Source organism: Rhipicephalus microplus, unplaced genomic scaffold (genome assembly GCF_043290135.1).
Source record: "Rhipicephalus microplus isolate Deutch F79 unplaced genomic scaffold, USDA_Rmic scaffold_19, whole genome shotgun sequence".
Lineage (NCBI taxonomy): Eukaryota > Metazoa > Arthropoda > Arachnida > Ixodida > Ixodidae > Rhipicephalus > Rhipicephalus microplus.
Window position 1 is genome coordinate 4,370,986 of NW_027464592.1, and position 14,573 is coordinate 4,385,558.

Consider the following 14,573-nt stretch of genomic DNA (forward strand, 5'->3'; position numbering starts at 1 on the left):
TAGGAACAGGCTGAAGTGGGAAGAGATAGAAGAACAGCTAAGGAAAGAGAGGCCGATGGTATACGGTTTTGTAGAAACACATCTCAGGGACATGGAACAACCTCCGAACAATCCGGACTATGCGTGGGAGTATTGTAATAGAACAGAAGGCAGCAGAAAGGGGGGTGGTATTGGGGCATTCATTCATAAAACTACAGACTGGCAAAGGGTCAAGCAGGAGTGCAAGGAACATTTATGGCTAAAAGGGAAAGTGGCAGGTCAAATGACACTCCTTGGTTTCGTGTACTTGTGGACGGGAGCAAAGGCCAGAGAGGAAAACCAGGCAATGGTAGAGTGTATATCAAAGGACATTCAGGAGTCAAAGGACATTCAGGAGTTAGGAAGAGAGTGCGAGATAATTATACTAGGAGACATGAATGCGCACATAGAAGATATAGATGGGTATACCGACCCGACAGGCAAAATGATCATGGATATGTGTGAAAGGCTTGATTTGATCATTTGCAACAGTACCGAGAAGTGTGAAGGGCAAATAACATGGGAGGTAGGAAGGCTTCAGTCGACGATAGATTATGCACTGATGTCACATAGGATGTATGATAAGCTCAGGGAAATGCACATAGATGAAGGTGGCTCCAGAAGTCTGGGTAGCGATCACAAACGTATCAAGATAAGTTTTGGAAGAGCAGTGAAAGTGGGAAGGAGACAAGATGAGCAACTACAGGAAAATTTTTATCCAGAAAGGCAAATTGAAATAGCCACTAAACAAAGTGAGAAAGTAATCACGGAGGATAATAAGACAGTGTGGACATACACGAATCTAATTAGACTCTTTGAGCTAGAGCTTGATAAGTAGGTGACAAGTCACCCCGGAAAAGAAGACACAAACCCAAAAGTTGGTGGGATGAGGAAGTTAAGAGAGCCATAGCAAAACGTCAGGAAGCCTCTAGGGAACACAGACATGCTAAGCAGCTGGGGGAACCGACAGATGATGTGGAAAGAAAATGGGCAACCTTTCTAAGCTGTAGAAGGGATGCATCCCTTCTGATCAATGAAAAGATTAGAAGGAAGGGAGCTCAGTGGCTGGCAGAAGTACATAAAAAAGATAGAAAGGCAGCTGCGAAATTTTGGAACCATCTAAACTCCCTAAGAAATGAGACGAGCCTAGAGCAGAACTTTATAACTACAGCCCAAGGTGCTAGGCTAGAAGGGGACGAAGCTATTTAATATATAAGAACAAGGGTGACAGAAAAATTTCAACAAAGAAGTACTTTATGCACCACAATAGACAGACGAATCAAGTGGTGCAATGGCTCCATTTTCACAACAAGAGTGGGAAAGGGCTGAGAAAAGGGTTCCTAGTAGTACATCAACAGGCCCAGATGGCATTCCAATTAGGCTGATAAAAACATTAGGTCTGAAGTCTAAGCAGGCTCTGAGAGAGGCAGTGAGTACAATAATAATCGATGGTGAAGTTCCCGATGGATGGAAACTTAGCAGGATGAGCATGATCTATAAAGGAAAGGGGGACAAAGCTGACATAAACAATTACCGTCCTATAACAGTGACATCAGTGGTCTACAGGCTGGCGATGCAGATTATAAAGGAAAGACTGCAGGCGTGGATAGAGGATGAGGGGGTGCTGGGGGAACTGCAGAATGGGTTTTGGAAACACAGGAGGCTGGAAGACAATCTGTTCTCACTGACGCAGTGCATCGAAATAGCAGTAAAAGAACACAGGCCCCTGTGGCTAGCATTTTTGGATATCAAGGGAGCGTACGATATCGTGGTTCAAGAGGAATTGTGGGGAATACTGGACACACTAGGCGTGGAACATGTAGTCACCAATCTTTTAAAGGGTGTCTATAAAGGTAACAAGGTAGTTATAAAGTGGGAAAAACAGGTATCCCAGCCTGCAGAGGTAAAACGGGGGCTTAGGCAGGGGTGCCCCCTGTCACCTTTATTATTCATGATGTACCTACAAGGATTAGAGGCAAAATTAGAGGGAAGTGGACTGGGCTTCAACCTCTCTTTAGTCAAACAAGGAAAACTTATTGATCAGGCACTACCAGCATTAATGTACGCCGATGATATAGTGCTAATGGCCAACAACAAGGAAGATTTGCAGAGATTGATGGACATCTGCGGTAATGAGGGAGATAGGTTAGATTTTAGATTCAGTAGGGAAAAATCAGCAGTCATGATTTTCAATGACAACGAAGGTAGTGAGCTTAGAATACAGGAGGTCACGCTAGAGATAACAGATAAATACAAATATTTGGGCGTATGGATAAGCAATGGGACCGAGTATCTGAGGGAACACGAAATATACGTGACGACTAAAGGTAACAGGAATGCAGCAGTCATGAAAAATAGGGCACTGTGGAATTACAATAGGTATGATGTTGTGAGAGGAATATGGAAAGGGGTCATGGTTCCTGGGCTGACGTTCAGCAATGCGGTCTTGTGCATGAGATCAGAAGTTCAAGCAAGATTAGAAATTAAGCAACGTGGAATAGGTAGGCTTGCTTTAGGAGCTCACGGGAATACACCAAATCAGGGAGTACAAGGTGATATGGGATGGACATCATTTGAGGGCAGGGAAGCTAGCAGCAAGATAAAATTTGAGAAGCGATTGAGAGAAATGGGGGAAGAGCGTTGGGCTAGGAAGGTTTTCAGCTACTTGTACATGAAGAATGTCGATACAAAATGGAGGAAGCGAACCAGGAAGTTGACTGGTAAATACTTAGAAAACAGCAGGTGGCCAAACCAAAAAGAACTATCGGTTAAGAAAAAAGTGAAGGAAACGGAGACTGACATGTGGAGAATGGGCATGATTAAGAAGTCCGCACTAGAGATCTATCGAACTTTTAAGCAGGAAATTGCCAAGGAAAGGATCTATGATAATACTCGGGGTAGTTCTCTACTGTTTGGGGCCAGGACGAGAGTACTGCGTATCAAGACATATCGGGCCAAATACGAAGGGGTCGACACAGTATGCAGTGCGTGTGGAGAGGAAGAAGAAACTGCCGAACACTTGATAATGTTCTGTAAAGGGCTTCACCCTATAGTTCAGGATGATGGCGCAGAGTTTTTCAAAGCACTGGGATTTAGGGACAGCGAGGGCAAAATAGACTTTAAGCGGGTAGACTTAACTAGAAGGAGGTTATCTGATTGGTGGCTAAAGTCAAGGCACGAGTGAAAATTAAACCCTTCACTGCGAAGTACGAATCCTCAACTTCATTATTTAAAGGAAAAAAAAAGATAAATGTAATGGTTAGTTCACTAAGTATCACGGCTAGGTGGCGTTAGCCGCCGCCCGATCTAAAGGGTACGGCCACATCCATCCATCCATCCATCCATGTAGCCACCTCTAGTTTAGTTCTTGCAGTGTTCACTAGATGGCGGTACTGTCTCCTGTATGTAGCCACCGATCGTTTAGTTCTTGTAATGTTTACTAGATGGTGGTACTTGTAGCTGATGATGAAAAGATGCAAGATGTTATAAACTAGAAAGCGGTACTTGTAGTTGATGAAAGACGCGAGATCTTATAAAATAGGAATGATGTCACATATAGCGCGTGTCATTAGTTGAAGGCAATCGTTCGATTTAGTGCGGCGACGTACGCTAGGGGGAGCGATGTAATAAAATCGAGTGGGCAAAATGTACAGAGGATTCATGGTTTACCAGGTTTACCTCCGGAGCTTCGCCCACTCATCATCATTCACTTCGTGGATATGGCGGCACTTTTTTTTTGATACTTACGCCTCTGCAAGCCACATCTGTTGTCACAAATTTGCAAGTGTCCCCCCTCCTCCCCAAGACATATCCCGATCCCCCCCCCCCTTCAATAAAAAGGCACCAATGTAGGCCTCCGTAGGCCTCCATGATTGCCTACTGGCGCGTGGCGGGCCATTTTGGTGGCTATAGGACCAACAGTACTGATTTCAACATGCCTTATTTTAGGTGCTGAAGGATCAAGAAAAGGCCGATCGTCGTAAATTTCTTAAAAGTTCAGTAATAGTTTATTTGTGGATACCATGGATTATTGAACCTCACTTTGTGTATAATGCTCCAATGAAAAAAGAATGGTTTAACCCTGTGACACTGCAGAGTCAGAAGCCATCACATGTTCAGGCATCATTAAGCTTCTACATAACATTGCTAAGGTTCTGTACATTTGTAAAAATAATTGTCGTTAAGTGAACATTTTGAGTATAATCCTTGCTTGGGTTAATATGTGTGAAACATGAATTTGAGATATAAAAATTCTCATTGTGGGTTTCTGCAGCAAAGTCATATTGATTAATACTGATGATTCCGGAGTTAGGGCAAAGGCAACATCCGTTATATTTTTTTCGATTAATGTAACGGCAATGCGTTACCCTATATATATATATATATATATATATATATATATAACGTAGAGCCGTGAAGCGTTCCCTTTTTTATTAGAGTAACAAGTAATGTATTTAGTTACTTTTTACTGTAACAAATACAACACTAAATAGACCTATTAGAGTGATGTCAGCCCACACTGTCAGTTGTGGTTGCAGTCTATAGGCTGGCTGTAAACATTACATGGATATATTCCTTTGACCCAGCACGCTATAGTGAAGGGTTGCTCGACCATTGAGGATCTCGACCTTTGAGGGATACATAACAGCTTCTTTATGATATGCATATTATATCACCGAAGCGTGCACTTTGTTTCGCTAAAATTTACAGCCAATGTGAGTGCTGTCGTCACGCCGTATGTTTTAGGTAGAAATTTACCCTACTGAAAATATATACCCAAAGACGTCGGTCCACCTTGCAACGCGTGGTTATACCCGCTGACTGTTCTGTATGAAAATGGCATCCACAGTGGAAGCTGTTGCATCTGCTGAAATTTTATTGCAACATTATTATACTGCCACGCTCGCTTGTATTTTTATGTCACTGTCTTGCGCAAAGGCGCTGCCGTAGCTGTTCAGTGGCTAAGGTACTCGGCTGCTGACCCGCAGGTCACGGGATTGAATCCTGGCTACGGCGGCTGTACTTTCGATAGAGGCCAAAATGGTGTAGGCCGATGCGCTCAGATTTGGGTGCATGTTAAAGAACTCCAGGTGGTAAAAATTTCTGGAGTCCTCCACTACGGTATATCTCTCATAATCATATGGCGGTGTTGGGACGGTAAACACTACATATTAACAATCGCCTTGCGCAAAGAACGCTCGGCTGTCTGCGAAAATTCTAGATTATTTTATAATCTTCATATAAGCTTGAGACACCTACGATATGGATGCCACGTGTATGAATGGCGACGTACCTTCGCGCAGATCCTATTACCGACGACCAATGCTCTGATTACCGCTATCTTCGTAAAGCGTGCATTTCTAGTACTTTGTACTTTCCTAGGCACACGTTCACTCAATAAAAAGTGTCGTCTTGGGCAACCCAAGTACCATATTTTGTGCCGTCACAACCACGTGGCAATATGGTGAGATCAGAACGGTGAAATGATTGATACAAAACAGTGAGATGGGGCATAAATGCACGCCCAAGTTTTGTTTAAGATGCGTATACCACAACCTATTTTCTAATATAGAACCAATATGATGCGGACTTGCTAAAGTACTATGAAGTTGAATGTCAAGAAAGGAAGAACACGAACTTAGAAAGAGACAGTGGAGACGAAAAGTGATAGGTATCGACGTAAAGTTTGATTGGTCGTTCCCCGCCAAACGTCCCAAACGTTTTTTTGCTTATCTCAGGTGTATTCGAAAAAAAAAGTCGGGCTGATTTACTCCATTGAAATCAGTCTGTCGCGGAAATTCTTTCCAGATAAAAATATTTTTGGTGACCTAGATGTGACTGAAATTCCAGCTATAGGCTGGGCCCTATATTGAGTCCTAAGATAAAAGCATATTTACTGAGAGAGTCTATGTATAGGCTCTATTTATTTTGCCGACCTATGGTTCCGAATATTTAAAACCTCCCACTATGGCGTGCCTTGGTGTCGTATTGAGGTTCCGGCTTGTCAAGCCCAAAGTTTTATTTTTCAAATTATAAACTGTTCATATCTTCCCCCCCTCTCCTCCCCGGCACTCGTTCTAGGGTTGGTCCTTTGATAAACACCAGTCACATATTTTTAAAAATATGCTTGGATATCAACTATTCATAACTCTCATTTAAGGCTGTGGAAATGAACTGACGTCACTAAATTACCGATGAGGTGAAATATTAACTTTTAAAGCACAGTAAACGTGACTAAAAAGCTGATTCAATGCTAGAACAATGTAACCTGAACTGATAATGTCACCACACTTCTAAAACCTCATGCAATGTATACTGCATACCTGTAAGGTGCAGTTATTCGAGCGCTTTTTGCAGTGAAATTTGGCCATGGAGTTAATCCATGGAGGTTCATGGTGGTGCTATTTCTAAATTTAACGTTTGAATATCTAACGAGGCATTAGGAGTTTCTTTCGGTGAAATCGGTGTTTTTTTTTTTGGCGATGTAATTGAGGATTGTATGCATTGTGCTGGCACGAAGTTTAATGTAGGTGATGTGTTTTTAGAGTACACCATTCGCTGACTGTGGCGAAATAGAAACAGCACTTTATGTTAATTCATCACGTGATCTGCTCCCAGAGAACAGAATACATAACGAAGTGTGTTACTAACGAACGGAGGAATTAAATATTTTTCGGTCTTTTAATGTTGTTTCTGTAATCCAATCTACAAACGTCCGTATTAAATGAGCATGACGGTACAAAGGTATGGAATTGGGTGCTGCAGCATGTTGTGACACATGTGCCACTCCAGGTCACCTTTATTACATGACATTGGAATCCACTTTGAGCTTGATCTATGATTATGTACCTAATCAACGGAGAATAAGAGCTAAGCTCCGAATTCATAATTAATGTGGCTTCAAAGACGAGAAAACAGCGCGATTCGCGAGCAATCGAGCGCCCGTTTTCTCGCTCTATTTCGTTGAACTGCTTGTGCCCTGAGAGGCCACTCCAATTTCTTTTCGAATAAATGTGACGATCTGGAAAGTTGTGAGCGCCAAACGAAGGCACTAACAAGAACGAGAGAGACAGGACGGGTGCTTGTGAACGTCGTGTGGAGGCATTAGTTAGCGTTCGAAATTTCCCGATAGCAATGCGCCATCTGGCAGGATTTCAAGTTTTGTTAAAATGTAGCGATGACACAGATCATGGGTTTTTGTCATGTCATTTGCTACCAATTAAACAGTGGCTGCGTAATTTAGGTTACTATGAAAATTGTCGCGGCCATACTTCAAAAAGGAAGGAGACAGAATCGCACCGTTCATGCCATACGTGATCCTTCATTACTCGTGGAAATAAATTTATTAAAGCTGTAACGTGATTAAAGAATTCTGTTACTTCTCGGCAATCAGAGAGGCTTTTAATTCTCCAGTCTCTTTATGAGATATTGCTGCCATCCTTTTCCAACAGGCCTGCAATTCTCTTGTACCGACATAGCAATACCCATGTTTTTGAAGATTTTTTTTTCATTGTCATTCAAAAACGTTTCCATTCATAGTCATTTCTGAAGCGCATAAGAACTGAATTCCTGTCGTTCGTCATCACCCGTCGTTGCGTTCGTCCAGTACAAAAAGGCTTGATGGCAAAGTCGTTTTCTATGTTCACATTCCTCGTACCCAATCTTTCGCGCTCTTTGTGCACTTCAAGGAATTCAGAGATACTACAAAACAATGCACTGAACTGTACACCGTGCCGTCAGGACTGGTATGCATGGCGCAAACATGTTGCGAGTGGTCTCGCAGTGTTCTGCCATTGCGCTCCGTTCGCTGTTCTGTGAGCTCAAGTTTGGTCGACACGCGCAGTCGTTTCGGCGCCATTGGTGTCATTTTCCCGCGTCTTTTTCTATACACAGTGTTCTGCGAATAAATGCCTCTGAGTAGCCGCTGGTGCCGAGGTCACGGATTACATTTTGGCTTCCTTCCCCAGCTGTGGTGACAATTGGTGGTTGCAATATCGGTTATTTCTTTATTTACTTTAGTTTTCTCGTTCAGCTAGTTTTCTGTATTCTTGCCCAAGAAAGGTGATCTAGAACATATTTTTTTTTCGTGGGAATGACCATAGGTATGTACGTATGTGGTCGCAGCTCCACATTTGCAAGTCGTGCGATTCGGACTGCCCTGCCAACGGCCCCTGTTCTCTTTCTGCTCTAGCAGCCAAGGCCGTCACGTTCTTCCAAAAATTCTCTTCCTACCTACTTCTAAACTCTTTTCTCCCCTCCCCCTCCCTTCAAGGCACGGAGCAGTGCTTTCGCAAGTAAAGATAGTGTCTCTTTCCTTTTCTTCGACCACAGATTCATCCATTCAGGGGAAGCTTGCTTGCCTTAACTGGTTTGTAAGGCAGGTAAGGTTCGTGGAAAATCACCTCACCGTGAGCTGCCAAGCACAAAACAAAGCTTAGCCGAGGGTCATGAGAAGGCAAGGAGATTCCACAGCAAGACAGAGAAAGATGATATTTTGCCTGATGGAGTATTGTGAAAGCCACTACGGCAACCCTTTTCTTTACCACTATCCCCACTTCTAGTCGTACATTGAAGTAATGAGAAAACTCCAGCTGAAATATATTTAAAAAAACCGACGTTTTTAAGCCAATCTCTCACCCCTCAGGAAGAAGCCGAACCAGCTTCGAAACATCAGGTTTTTTTTTTTCCTAAGTATATTTTAGCTCGTGTTCTCATTCCTTCAGTTTCTATCCAAAACAGGCAGACTTGTGTCGAACGTTCACCTTTGATTCCAGTCGTACGTTATATCCTCGCTGCTCCGGCAAACCCCCTCACACTCTCACACTGAAACATTTAGAGAAAGAATGAAAGGTGCACACCCATAAACAGCCCCTCTTCCTTCTTGGACGCTTATAGCTCTGGTGTGCATGTGTGTGCGGGGGGGGGGGGGGGGGGGGGTGTAGAAAAAGGAGTACTGTCGAAAAAAAATGTTGCATCTTGTTTTTTCGTCTCAGCAGGTAGCTAATATTCTAGTCATTATTTTCTTTTTGAGAAAGCAGCACACAATACAACAAAATAATGCCCGTCTAAAAAGACGCAAACACAGGTGCTGTATTGCAACTGGCGTGTTATTGTCGCAAGACTCAGCTTATGTAGGATAACGCGTACATGTACACTAACACCAGTGCATACAATGAAGATAGTTTTTCTTGCAGTGTTTTGCAGGAAGACTTGATGAATGATGAACCATAAATCTACCTTACCTGATTCAAAGCTTGGGACATGTAACAAACTTATTACAGAATGCAACCCTGTCAAGTAATGGTTGTCAGATTTTCTGCTGACAAAAATTTTATATTATGTAAAGAGGTTTATTGGGTGAACCAAACGGGCAGGTGGGAGATTGGAGATAGTGACAGGACGAGGAAGATGGAGGAGCTCGAGCGCCGATCTCGTGGTGCCTTACTCTGCGATGATGCTTGCTGTTCCCTTTTGTTGTCATCATTCCTTCATTATAATTGCCCCCGTCGAGAAAGATCAAGCCATCCTGGCGATCTAACAAGTGGGAACGAGCGGGTCGAAGTACGGCTTCAAGCGGTCCACGTGAACAATATCGTGTCCACACCGACGATGGTCACCGGGTGGCGTAAGCGGTTCAATGGCATAATGGACGGGCGATGTGCGCTCTACCACGCGGTATGGGCCATGGTAATTTGAAAGTAGCTTGGTAGACAAACCAGGTGCACAGGGTGGTACATACAGCCATACAAGGGTTCCTGGGGCGAACTTGGCGGCAGGAGGGTGGTCGTCATCGCGGGCCTTTTTCTGGCGTTGTTGGTCAGCCGTAGTAAACTGCTTCGCTAGTTGGCGGCATTCTTCGGCGTGACGGGCGGCTTCAGACACGGTCGTGCACTCAGATACATTTGGTGCGTATGGCAGCAAAGTGTCAATTGTGTGCGATGGTTAAATAGAAGGTAGAATGGAGAAAAGCCGGTGGTGACTTGGGTAGCGGTGTTGTACGCGTAGGTCGCAAACGGAAGAACCAGGTCCCAGATCGTTTTGTCAGATGCCACATGTGTCGCGAGCATGTCACCCAGGGTCCGATTAAATCGCTCAGTCAGGCCATTTGTCTGAGGGTGGTAAGCAGTACTCATCCGGTGTACAATATGGCACTGACGGAGAAGTGCTTGGATTACGTCGGATAGAAATACATGGCCCCGGTCACTGAGGAGCGCGCGAGGAGGGCCGTGACGCAACACAAACCGATGGAGGTTGAAAGATGCGACGTCCTGAGCGGTCGCCGTAGGAAGAGGAGCGGTTTCGGCGTATCGTGTCAGGTGATGTACAGCAACGATAGCCCACCGGTTACCTGCTGTGGTCAATGGCAGTGGTCCATAAAGGTCGATTCCGACGCGATCGAATGGGCGGTCAGGGCACGCAAGCGGCTGTAGTGGAGCTGCTCCTGCATTCGGTGGCTGTTTTCGTCGCTGACACTCGTGGCAGCCGCGAATAAACTGTCGAACAAAAGTTAACATCCCACGCCAGTAGTACCGCTTCCTTAAACGCTCGTAGGTCTTGAAGACACCGGCGTGAGCGCATTGCGGGTCGGAGTGAAATGATGCACAGATTGTAGAGCGCAGCTTTCGTGGAATAACGAGCAGCCACTTCCTGCCGTCTGGTGAGTAATTGCGCCGGTATAAGAGGCCACCTCGAATGGTGAAGTGCGAAGCCTGGCGTCGCATTGCTCGAGAGGTGGGAAGTGTCTGTACCCCAGATAAGACGTCCAGAAGCGAAGTTATCCATAGATCGTCGCGCTGTGCAGAGGTCACTGTGTCGATGTCAAGAGCGGACAGCGCGTGTTCCATAGAACCGCAGCCTCAGTCGACAGTGGTGATCGCGAGAGCGCATCAGCATCGGCATGTTGGCGGCCGGAACGGTACACGATGCGGATGTCATACTCTTGAAGTCGCAGAGCCCAACGAGCAAGGCGACCTGATGGATCCTTCAGCGACGACAACCAACATAAGGCATGATGGTCTGTAACTACAGCAAAGGTGCGGCCATATAAGTATGGGCGAAATTTCACAATTGCCCAAAGTATGGCTAAGCACTCTTTTTCGGTAACACTGTAGTTTACCTCAGCCTTGTTGAGCGTTCTGCTGGCGTAGGCGACGACATACTCAGGGGACCCAGGCTTGCGTTGAGCGAGAACTGCACCGAGACCGACACCGCTGGCGTCTGTATGGATTTCAGTTGCAGCCGTGGGATCATAGTGCCGCAATATAGGCGGTGATGTCAGGAGACGGCGAAGAGTGGTAAATGCGTGATCACATTCGGAAGACCATGATGAGATGTCGTTGGCACTGCTTAAAAGTTGGGTCAAAGGGGCAATTATGGAAGCAAAGTTGCGCACAAACCGACGAAAGTAGGAGCACAATCCTACGAAGCTGCGTAACTGTTTTACAGTCGTCGGTTTGTGGAATTCAGCAACAGCGCGTAGTTTAGCCGCTCCACTCTGCCAGAATCCGTGAAAGCTGCGTTCCTTCACTGCAAGGTCCGCCCCTACATACCCAACCCTAGAAGGTGCTACAAATGCCAGAAATATGGACATGGGCCGAATACCTGTCGCGGAAAACAAACATGTGCAAAATGTGGTGATCATGAGCACCCAACAAAGAGCTGTACTTCCACGCAAACAGAGTGCCCTAACTGTCACGGGCCGCACGCAGCGTACTCGCGGACATGTGAAATTTTCAAAAAGGAAAAGGAAATCATCCAGATTAAAGTAATGGAAAACGTAACATTTTCTGAAGCCCGAAAGAAGGTGTCACTCTTCTCCGGAAGAACGTACGCTGACGCAGCGCGCCGGGGGGCCGAGCGGCGTCTAGTGACGGTGGGCATGCAATACAGCTTTGCTGATGCGTGCACATCTCTGCCCCCCACCAAGCAGCCACAGGCTGCACCAACCTTTCACGTCCCGGAGGTCGAACTTCATCAGACCCCAGGGACCACACAGACAACCGAGACACCTGTCTCTTCTGACAAACCTCCATTAGCTTCTGAGGGTCCACCGGAGGCAATAGAAGTGACACAAGGATCCTCAGCGTCCAAGATGCTGACGGAATCCTCCCAAGTGAGGCGGGGCTCCATAGATCGCCTCAGAGGGAAAAGACACCCGCCAGTTAAGCCTCCTAATAAAGGCAGCGAAGTGTGAATAAGTCACGCTCTTTTTCTCATTCATAAAAATGGCTGCCGAAAATATTATCCAATGGAATTGTCAAGGCTTACTTAAGAACTTAGACGATATCTATGAAATATTTGCACAACACCAACCAAACATACTTTGCTTACAGGAAACACACCTAAAACCTACACACACTAGCCTTTTGAAAAGATATGTTGTATACCGAAAGGACAGAAAGGGCACTTCCCATTCATCTGGTGGTGTCGCTATCGTGGTGCAGAAAGCAGTTCCGTCTCAAAGCCTCACTCTGGTTACTGACTTAGAAGCAGTGGCAATACGAACCCTAATTTTTGGACGAGTAACAACCGTGTGTTCACTATACATCCCTCTAGACTGCCAACTCCCTACTAAAGAATTTGAAATGCTCATCGACCAGCTTCCGCACCTATTTCTGTTGGTCGGAGATTTTAACGCGCACCACTCTTTATGGGGATGTAGAAGAACAGATTCTCGAGGCTCCTTAATCGAAAACTTTCTGTTGTCCTCCGGCTCCTGTATATTTAATAAAAAAGAGCCAACATACTTTAACGCAGCGCACTACTCATACACAGCAATAGATCTTGCTATCGGATCTCCTTCACTCTTGGCAACCACTGAATGGGCTGTAATTCATAACCTCTATGGAAGTAATCATTTTCTTGTTTGTCTAAAATGCAAAGGAAATACGAGTACAATGACTGTGAATGTAACCAGGTTTCGAGAACAGGGTGCGAACTGGACGAAATTTCGAAAACTCTCAAAACTATCGCGCTCATCAATTGAAACCCTAGGCATCGGTGAATCTGAAGCGTTGGTCACGCTACACATTATACAGGCCGCAGAGCAATCCATCCCACATACATCTAACAATACACGGAACGAAAGACGACCTTGGTGGAACTCTGAGTGCAAAAATGCTCGTGACAATCAAAACAAAGCACGGTCAAAATTCCGCAGGTATCCTACAGTCGAAAACTTGGTGAATTTTAAGCGTGCAAAAGCAAACGGTAGACGTGTCCGACGAGAGTCTAAACGACAGAGCTGGCAATCCTTCCTCTCATCTGTGAACTCTTACTCTGACACACATAAGGTGTATAACAGAGTAAGAGCACTCCAAGGGCACAGCACTCATTCGATGCCCCTTGTTAGTACTGCTGGTGATACACTTGAACACCAGGCAGATGCCTTAGGCCAACACTTCGAGTATATTTTCAGCTCAGCACATTATACAGACTCCTTTAGGCGATACAAACTTGCCGAGGAACGTAAACCTATTCGTGATGACAGGCCATCGGCGGGAGGGTACAATGCCCCCTTTACTATAGGTGAACTAAAGGCAGCACTGGCAAAGTGCGGCAGCTCAGCAGCAGGCTCGGACAGGATTACTTACGGCATGCTGAAACACCTACACGAAGAAACGCTTGACGTAATCCTCATTCTTTTCAACAGTGTATGGTCCTCTGGGCGTCTGCCCATGACCTGGAAAAAGGCAGTTATCATACCCATCCTTAAACAAGGAAAAAGAGCCACACTTGCTTCTAGTTACAGGCCTATAGCGCTGACCAGCTGTTTGGGCAAGGTGTTCGAAAACATGGTGAATCGCCGTTTTATGTATTACCTTGAATACAATGGCCCCCTTGATCGTCATCAAGCTGGATTCAGGCCTGGCCGGTCGACAACTGACCAACTGGTAGCATTTGAATCCTATGTCAGGGATGCCTTCATTCATAAACAGCACTGCCTATCTGTATTTTTCGACTTAGAGAAAGCTTACGACACGACATGGCGTTATGGCATTCTCCGTGACCTGCGCTCTTTTGGAGTGTCAGGAAACATGCTGAATACTATTGAAAGCTACCTTTCTGACCGTACATTTCTGCTTCGTGTTGGTAATGCCTTATCGAAGTGGTTTACGCAAGAAAATGGCGTCCCCCAGGGTGGTGTTCTTAGCTGCACACTATTCATCGTAAAAATGAACTCCATAAGCACCATATTGCCTAGAACAATCTCCTACTCTGTATATGTGGATGACATTCAGATCAGCTTCAAATCATGCAACCTAGCCACATGTGAACGTCAGATTCAGTTGGCAGTAAACAAGCTGTCAAGCTGGGCAGACAAAAATGGGTTTAAGTTTAACTGTGACCAGACTGTTTGCGTACTCTTCTCAAAACTACGTGGCATAAGGCCACCCCCTAACATTTCAATTAACAGACAAACCATAACTACCAAAAAAGATCACAAATTTTTAGGTGTTGTAGTTGATGAAAAGCTCAGCTTTGTTGCACATATCAAACAGCTACGACTTAAATGCTTGAAAGCCTTAAACCTGCTCAAGATTATCTCACATCAG